The sequence below is a fragment of the Hydra vulgaris genome, chromosome 02, assembly GCF_038396675.1.
Source record: "Hydra vulgaris chromosome 02, alternate assembly HydraT2T_AEP".
NCBI lineage: Eukaryota > Metazoa > Cnidaria > Hydrozoa > Anthoathecata > Hydridae > Hydra > Hydra vulgaris.
This window is the reverse complement of record NC_088921.1, coordinates 10,211,575-10,221,027: the sequence shown is the minus strand read 5'-3', so window position 1 is coordinate 10,221,027 and position 9,453 is coordinate 10,211,575.

Below are 9,453 nucleotides of genomic sequence, written 5' to 3'. Positions count from 1 at the left end.
CTGTCTTGATCACATACTTTGACGCCAAAGTAGTGATGATAGGCAACCTTCACTTTTCTTGTAAGTTGTTTCTGCTGATCACGGAAAGTAAAATGTCCACAGATATAACAGAAATAGTCTGGATGATTCAAGCAACCCCTTTTAACTTTCTTCATATTGTTTTGAAAGTGCTACACGATCAGCCTAAATATATAACATTTAAAAGTAAAGTACACAGCACAACAAGTGTACAACAATATTAAGCAATATAAAAGCTAGCTACAACATGCCTTATTACTAAAACTGTAAAAGTGAAATAACTCAAAAGCCTGACGTGATACAAATATTCTGATTACACCACTGTAATCAGTATGTCAGAAATAGTCAGGCTGACAGGTTTTTTCTCAGGTAGCAGACTGAAATTAGGGCATCCCAGCTGCCATACAAAACTCAAAATTTGGTCATGGATAGCTGTTTAAGTTTTTGGACTTTGGGCCTAAAAACAACGGCTATTAATTTTTTTCTGCAATCTGATCACATATGAGTTAGCACAAGCGACATAAAGTTTGATACTGTGAAAAATATACATTTTTCGTAATAATATCTTATGAATATTTACTTCATCTTTGTTTAGTATTGTTATTTAACTAACTTTGGTTTTTTTTCAGATTAATAATGATTAATATATAATATAGATGTATCATAATGGAAACTAGACATACTGATCGATATATAAAAATGATATTAGGGACCACTCCTGGTATCAATGACAAGGAAATCAAGGGACATAAACTACCATTAAAGAAGCAAGTAATTCTCAATGAAAATCTAAGACATTTGGATAACCCAGGAATCAAGAAATTTATGTCAACATTAGATGCTACCATGATATTTTGTAAGAAATCTGTTCTTCAAGATATGGAAGTTCAAAAATGACATAAAACAACAAAGGAAAAAGAATCCATCGATGAAGATATTACTTTCATGCAAAGCATAAGAACTGATAGGAAAGCATCTTACTCAGGAATTGACAAAGCCCATTCAAAAGTGGTTGAGAAAAGGCAGAAAAGAACCTATGATAAAGCTTTTCCCAAAAGAGACCATTCAATAATGTTCAAAGAAACTGATGTGTTTGAGTTATCCAGTAGTTCTTGTGATGAATTGTTTGGAGGGAGCTGGACTCAGCTCGGCCTGCTCTGAAATTGAATGGCGACACAAAAGGCAAATTGAATCTGGCAAACACATACTCGTCCCGCATGATATTATCAAGAATTCAAATGTTATTGCCTGGAATGTGAGGAATAACATTAGTAATACTAAGATGAATTCATTCGTACATTTATCTAATGATATCTGTCTGCGGAGAAGATGTTTCAAAAATAAATCTAAGTTCCAGTTCAGCCCATGGATATCGAACATCAGTACTTCCCCATATCAGCCAACAAATAAAAGACAAATGGAGTCCATCTCCAAAAATGGTAGTAACATTGGGACGGAAAACTAATGGCTTCCCTGGACTAAAAAGACACCGATGATGATTGCCTACCTGTTTTAGTATCAGGAATAAATGAAACTAAACTTCTTGGTGTGCCAGCCCTTCCAAGTTCAACCACAAAAGTTGATCTGAACACAAGTTCAACCACAAAAGTTGATCACGGTAACGTTGTCTCTGTTGCAACAAAAAATCTGCTTGTAGATTGTAAATGCGACAAAAACATCATAGGCATGGTCTTCGACACAACATCCTTAAATACAGGTTAGGCTTTAACATAGTAATTATTTATTAAATTTTGTGCAATGTTAATAATTTATTAAATTTCAAATCAACAAATCATTTTTGCACAAACTCTAAGATTACAAATACTGTGGAGGTTAAAGTAATGGACTAATTGTAAGGCTATTAGGTATAGTTTTGTTAAAGAGATAATTAATTTACTTTTTACATCACTGGGCAGTATACTGTAGCATGTGTCTGCCTGCAGAAAGAACTAGACTGTCCCTTGTTGTAGTTTGCATGCTGAAGGCATGTAGGAGAAGTCATGCTTAGCAACTGTTGGGATTCATTAAATATAGAGGCTTCATCTGGTCCAAACATTCAACTTTTTAAAAGGTAAGCCTAATGCTTTAACAACATCATTGAAAAAAAAGATTTTTTTGATTGATTAAATAGACTTGCTTTAATTAGTAATAATGATTATAAATTGTTGCAGATTCAAGAGCCACTACTTACAACTTCCACCAGTTATTAAAACAAACTTTTACTATCCTGAACTTCCTAGAGCAACTGAAAAGGAACAAGAAAACTTAACAAATTGCTTCCGTAAATTCCTAGCGTTAGATATCACTAGAGGGATTACCAAGAACTTATTGAACTCAGCCTGTTATTAGTTAAAAAAGGATCCGAACCTCAGAAGTTTAGCATGAAGCACCCTGGAGCTTTTCAGAAAGCAAGTTGGATGGCAAAACTTCTGTACACTATGAAAATAGTATTATTGTCCGGAAAGATAAATGAGCAGTTTCCCAATTCAGAAGTTGCAACCAAAAATCAAATCAAGAAATTAGAACGTTTCTGTGTGTTTGCTGTAAATGTCTTTGTGCAATGGTGGATTAAATGCCCACTTGCAGCTGATGCCCCAGTCAATGATTTGATTTTAGTCAAGAAACTGAAACAGTTTGCATACCATGACTCTAGAATTGCTGGCAAGGGAATAAAAGCTCTTAGCAAACATAGTTGGTATATGAATGAAGAGCTTGTTCCATTGACTCTTTTCTCACAAATGGTACTGACAAAGACAAAGAGAGTATGAGGCTCCGGCTCCTCCAATTTGAAAGTGCTGGAAGTACTACAGATTGTGTTGCAGCATCCTTCGGAAAGCCTAACCTTAAACCAATTTCAGAGAAGATTAAGTCAATGAGTGATTTTATTAGCCCTGGATCAATGAGGTTTTTCTATATGGTGAATGCTCCTTATGAGTTTCTTCAAGCACCAGCCAATGAATGAACAAAACTGGATGACTTTCTTGAACTGAAGACAATTGTTCAAAGTCTTCGAGTAGTCAACGAAGCTGCTGAAAGAGGAGTAAATCTATGTCATGATTTCTTGGGTGTAACAATGGACGAAGAAAGGTTTCAAGATGTACTCCAGGTAGTTAAAAGTTTGCGAAAAAAAGTTCCAGATAAGCGGAAACTATCATCTTGTTCTGAAGAGGAGTCGCAGTTCCTAGCACTGGATGATGATTGATAATTAAATACATAAATGAGGTTTCAATTTTTATAATTAACAATGAACATTGTACACGATATTACATCATTCAATGGAAATTATTGCATTTTTCATCCTTTAATTTGTATTTTAGTCTAAAAAGATGAAAGTTCAATAATATAACGTAATCTTCAATTTGATTGTGCTGGCTCAATTTTTTGAAAATCATAAAAACATATATATTTCTGGTGTATATATGATGAAACAAAGTTGCAAAATTTTGAACAGCAATTTTGCAAAAAGTTGGGGCGGCTGGGATGCCCTAATATATATATATATATATATATATATATATATATATATATATATATATATATATATATAAACTTATATATAACTATATAAACTATATATATAACTATGAGCTATCTCCTAATGAGCATACAACTCTAAAACTCAGTATAATGCTTCTGAGGTCAGCTGGAACTAAGGTTTTCCAAACTTGACTGAATATTGTTTTCCTGCCTACTGGAAAATTGCATCTGTGGTTTCCATTTTAAAAAACTCTGGAAAATATTTTGACCTCTCTAACTATTGTCCAATCCATCTTCTATCTGTTATTAGCAAGGACTTTGAGTCTTTAATTGACAAATTTCTAACACCCATCTTGAGTCAAATAACATACTGTCAGACAATCAATATAGTTTTGATCTTTTACTCTCCAACTAAGTTGCTAACTGCTGTGACTGAAAGATTTTATTGTGCATCAGATAAAGACAGCGAGGCTAGGATTATTGCTTTTGTTGTAGCGAATTGGGGCTTTTTCTTCTGTAACAGATTAGCGTTTGCAATAGCTTATGAATTTTAACTCTAACAAAACTCAGTAAACAAATTATCAACCAACTACTATCATAATACTGTTGACATTCTTATATTAATGAATGGCAACCCTTTTCTGAGAATATACAATTAATTGCTTAGTTAGCATCTGCTAAGGTTGCTTCACTTTATCATGCTTACCATTATCTTACTCCTGGTTCAATTCTTTACAAATTTTCTATCGTCCCTCACAAAATACTTGAATTGTGAAAATTTGAATGAAAGACTCAAATTGACAATTTTGAATGAGGGACATGTTGTCATAGTTGAACTGGTTCATGATAAAGAGAAGCAAATGTTTCTCTTTATCATAAAACTTTGCATGGTTTATGATAATTTTGTAATTTGCTAGTGCTGGGCTGTAATGGAACTGACGTAAACACCGGAAGCAAAGGTAACGTCATAAGATTGTTTGAGTTAAAATTTTAAATTCCTCTAAATTGGGTTATTTGTTTCCTACATGCGAAAGAGCTTCCATTACACCATTTGTTTGAGGAGTTGGATGCTATCAAGGCTCTTTTGAAATGTTCCTTGAAACTTACAAGATCTTGAATGTTTTTGATTTTCAAGTTACCAGTAATCCCATGTAAAACTCAGTAACTATTGCAACATTTGTTATGTGTGTTTATTTAGTTCGTTATAATGAAGGAGTTTTTTTTCATTCATTCTTTCATCAAATCAAATCACTTTATCTGCTAGCTGCATTGAATAAGGTAGTAGACAAAGTTGTTCAAACAAATGCATTTTTTTTTCTCTCAAAAAAATATTTTCCTTGCAATGATATCAGATAAACAGCCATTCTCAAGAATTTCACATACCCCATTTTGAAAATAAGCACTTCATACATATTATTGAGAGTAGTTGAACATTAAATTGTTTTATACTTTTTTTTTCTTTATTATTTCAAATTATATCTAAAGATCTTGTGCCTATTTCTGCACATGTTGTTTGAAATAATTAATATTAATAAGTTATGTTATATATACAGTTTTTCAGGATTTGCTGCATATGTTATTGGAAAACTATTTAAAAATGAAGTATGTAAGAATCAGCTAATTGAATGGATGATTTAAGATAATGCTGATGTTGTCAGATTATTTCTTGTAAATATGAATGGATTATAAAAATGGAGCAATGAGGAAACCTTACTAATTGTTTCAGCAATAATTAGCTCATTGGTAAGTACATTTTATAATTAATATTTTTATTGATATCGTTCCATATTAATTTTAATAATCTCCTATTCCCTATATATTGTGGTAATCTTTTATTTCCTATATTTTTGGAGATAAAGTTTCCCAAAACTCTCCCATAAAAATAAAGGATGCATAATGAGTAGTTGTGATCAACGCTTTGAAACTTTTTATTGAGTTGCTACATAAAATTAAACAAAACAGATAGCTGATATAAAAGATAACAGAATGAAATATCCATTATGGTGCATTGTCTGGTACCATAATTTATAAGAAACCCAAACACTTCGAACTGCAGACTCATATTCTTATGTAAAATTAAATTTTAATTTGAGTTTTTTTGTATTTTTTGTTTTACAATTTAAAAATGATTTGGTAGTACATTTGACACTTTTATATATGCAGTATGTCATTTGTAAAAAAAAAATTATTTTTCTAATAAACAAATCTTTTTATGTCTTTTTATGCTTATACTTATGTCAAATGATAAATACTTATGTGAAATGTTTTGTCAATTAAACTTTTTAATGATTAGAGTCTGGAAGCACTTTCCCCCGAACCAACTGCCCCACTCCCCTAAATTAAGGTCTTTGAAATTTCCCATACATTAGGGATGTATGGAGAATGTGTTTTTCATCAAAAAAATTATTATAGATTTATAATTTTTGGTAAAATTATAACTCTATACAGGTAAAGGGATCTCAGAATGTTAGGTGTTTTTTAAGATTCTGCTAAGCTCCAAATATTTTAGCATATACATTGTTTTTACTTTTGGAAGTTGAAAAAACACTCCTGCTAGATTGCCAAAAAGTTTTTGTAGTTTTTAATACAGTTTTCATAAGTCTTTAGATAAATATTTGGACATGCTTTTTTCATTAGGGACCTCTAAATGTATAGGTAGTATTGTTGCCAATATTGCTTAGTTAATTACGAATTTCTGCATATATTTTTTATTCAATTTCTGCATATATTAATTATTATTTATTCAATGTATTTCTATTTATTCAATTTATTCAATATTTTTATATGTTTGGTTCACTTATTTTTTATACTTTTTTGCATTCCACCACACAATGCTTGGTTAAGGGACCTCAAAACGCCTGATAAATGATAATAAGTTTCATCTCGAAATCACCTTTAAAACTCACTTTAGTATGTTTTCTTTTTTTGTTCTTGAACAAATAAATAAATTAAACTAAAGTGCATAGTGATGGAAAGTAAACAGTTAGAGGAAGCAGTTGAGTGGTGCCAATTAAACAATAAACATGGTTGGGCTGCAATTAATTCAGGAAGATTTCCACAGATTAAAGATCTTAGAACAATTAACAAATGAATTGATGGTGTCATTTTAATTGTAAACAAGAAGGAATATTGTTTAATTTTTACGAAAGATGAAAAAGAATTGTTTGTCTGTTATATAAGAAACAAGAATAGGCAATATGTACATCTAATTGAGAAATGAAACATTTTTTTAATAAACTGTTATATTCTTTAATAAAATTCTGTTTTTCATATTATTCATTAAGTAAACTAAACTTATACTGTTTAGATTTCTTGTATTGTTATTTCAATATATTTATTTAGGTGCCTCCATGGTTTAAACAAGTCGGAGTTGGCAAGGATAATGTTGAATCTTTTAGGAGTAAAAAAGTAAGCCTGTAGAAACCTATGCAGATGTCAGATTACTAAGCTATCACCAAATGCTCAAAGAGCACTCCAAATAAAGAAGCTTAGCAAGTCTTTTTGGAAATGTTGGGATGAAAATATCAAAATTACATTACCAAAAAGAGAAAAGTAACTATATCCATAAATTGTGCCCTTAACTGCACAAAAGAAATGACATGTATTATAAATTATGGAGTTGACAATACTCCAAATGGTTTAGTGTAGGCTGGGAGAGGGGAAAGTTGTCCAAAGATGATAAGGGAAAATGCATTAATGGAAAATAGAGAACTATACATTCCTTTTTTTTTCCTTTAGAGGAGATATAGTAACGTGTCACATCATATTCAAGGGATAAGGGATTAGCACCCACATGGCTCCAAAAGAAGCAGTTATACATATTCCAAACCTTCTAATCTCCACAAATGGCAGTGGAAGTCAGGATCACAGTACACTTCTAAGTTCATATCAAATGTTTGACCACTTTTTAGAAAAAAAACAATATAAAATGATCTGTTGTTGTCCTATCTGATAGTCACTCTTCAAGATTTGACAGTGATGTGCTGATATTTTTAAGAAGCAAAAGTATTAGACTTTTATCACTCCACCTGACACAAATGGCGTTACCCAGCTCAGAAATTGCACTCTGAGTACAGAAGTGCTAAATCTGTACTTTATTCTTCGTTTATGACAATCAACAGACTTTTTTACCTGCATTTATAATTGTTTGTTTTGATGCCCAGAGTGGCATTAAAACAAACAATTTTTACAAGCTGAGCTGTGTATTAATGAAAATACCAAAAATAATCAATTATCAACTGTAACAATTTTATCTCCAAAAGATGTTCGCTATACCTCTGCAAGATATTTGAAACATAAATACTAAAATTGCCATGGAAGCTTATCAAACGATATCTAATAAATCACTGGAAGAAATACCTAACTTGTTGCCTGTAACCACAGAAATCCAAGCAACAATAACAAATTTAGGCATTATATAAATGAAAGGAAGAATGTACATGTGGAAAGTATGTTTGTGCAGGAACTAAGCTTTAAGAATGCTTGTGTTGCCATAATGTTTTGAAATCTACATATAGTAAAGCATCATGTTGAGGTGAAACAGGCTTAAAATCAAAAATGATCAAACCATTTTGTGAAATAGGACCCAAAAAATGCCTTCAATTTGAGTCTGATGAAGATAACCTTGAAGACTTCTATGCTATAACTGATTTTATCCAGAATACAACCTAGCATTCTCTATTCGCTGATTTTGGATTAAAGTTTACCTGGACCTTCTTTATATAGTTTTTGTTCATAATATCTTTTTTTTAAGTTTGTTAATGTAATTAAAAAAAAATTATAAAAAGTAATCACTTAAGTTTGTTATATAGTTTTTGATTTGATACCTCAAAACGTTAGGTATTTTAAAAGGCGATTTTAAGAAAATTGGATTTATTCTGGGCACACATCTTTTAAGCACTGTTTTTAGAGCCTTAAGGCAACATTTCTGATAAGGTCCTGCAAACTTATTTTTAGAAGGGCTTGAAATATTCAAAATTATTTTTAAAAAATGTGTTAATAGCTTGTAGACTTTTTTCAATGTCCTGGTAGTTTAGACTATTTTTTAAGTATTACATGTAATACTTTTTTATTTATGACTTATTATATTCTTTATTAAGATTATTCAATGTTTTCAGAGTTTATTTTTAAAAAATTGAGTTCCTTTGTATTTTTTTTTTTTTTTTTGATTTAAATTTTTAGATTATTAAATATTTTACAAAGATAATATTTCATTTTAACTTCTGATTTTTTTTATAATAGAAGTTTTTAAAATAAGTAATTTCTAACATCCATTATAATTAATTATTCATATAATTATTTCTAACATTCAATTTTTTTTTTATTATATTTAGTTGGTAAGTGCATTTTTGAGGATTTATGAAAATCCTCAAAAAACTTCTCAAATTTGGACTAAAACATTTTTTTTAAATATCTATTTAGATAAAAGTAAAAAAAAAAAAAAAAAAACTTCACTGGTTTCAACTAGGTTTTGTAGAATTGTTATTTTTATTTTAGTTTAAATTATTTTTATAACAAAGATCATATTTTGATTCCTAGTCCTCAATGCTGCACTTGCGTTTTCATCACATTAATAGTAGAACAGCAACTCTTAAAACAAAAACTTTTGGAAATAAAAATAATTTAAATGGAAGTTTTAGTAAGAAATAAAAATGATTTAAATGAAAATTTTTGTAAAAAATGAGAATTTTAAGAGCTAACAAATAAAAAACTTTTAGAAATAAAAATAATTAAAAAATAATTTATTAAAATTGGAAATAAATCTTAGAAAAGGTCATTTTAAACTTAAAATTGTAAACTTTTTAAATTTATTATATTAAAATCATTTATTTTATTTACATTATTAACAAATGCAAGTTGAATCCTTAAATTTTTTAATTTAAAATAAATTAATATAATAGAGATATTGTTATTATTTATATTAAATTTTATTTTACAAAGTTTATACTTTTAATGATT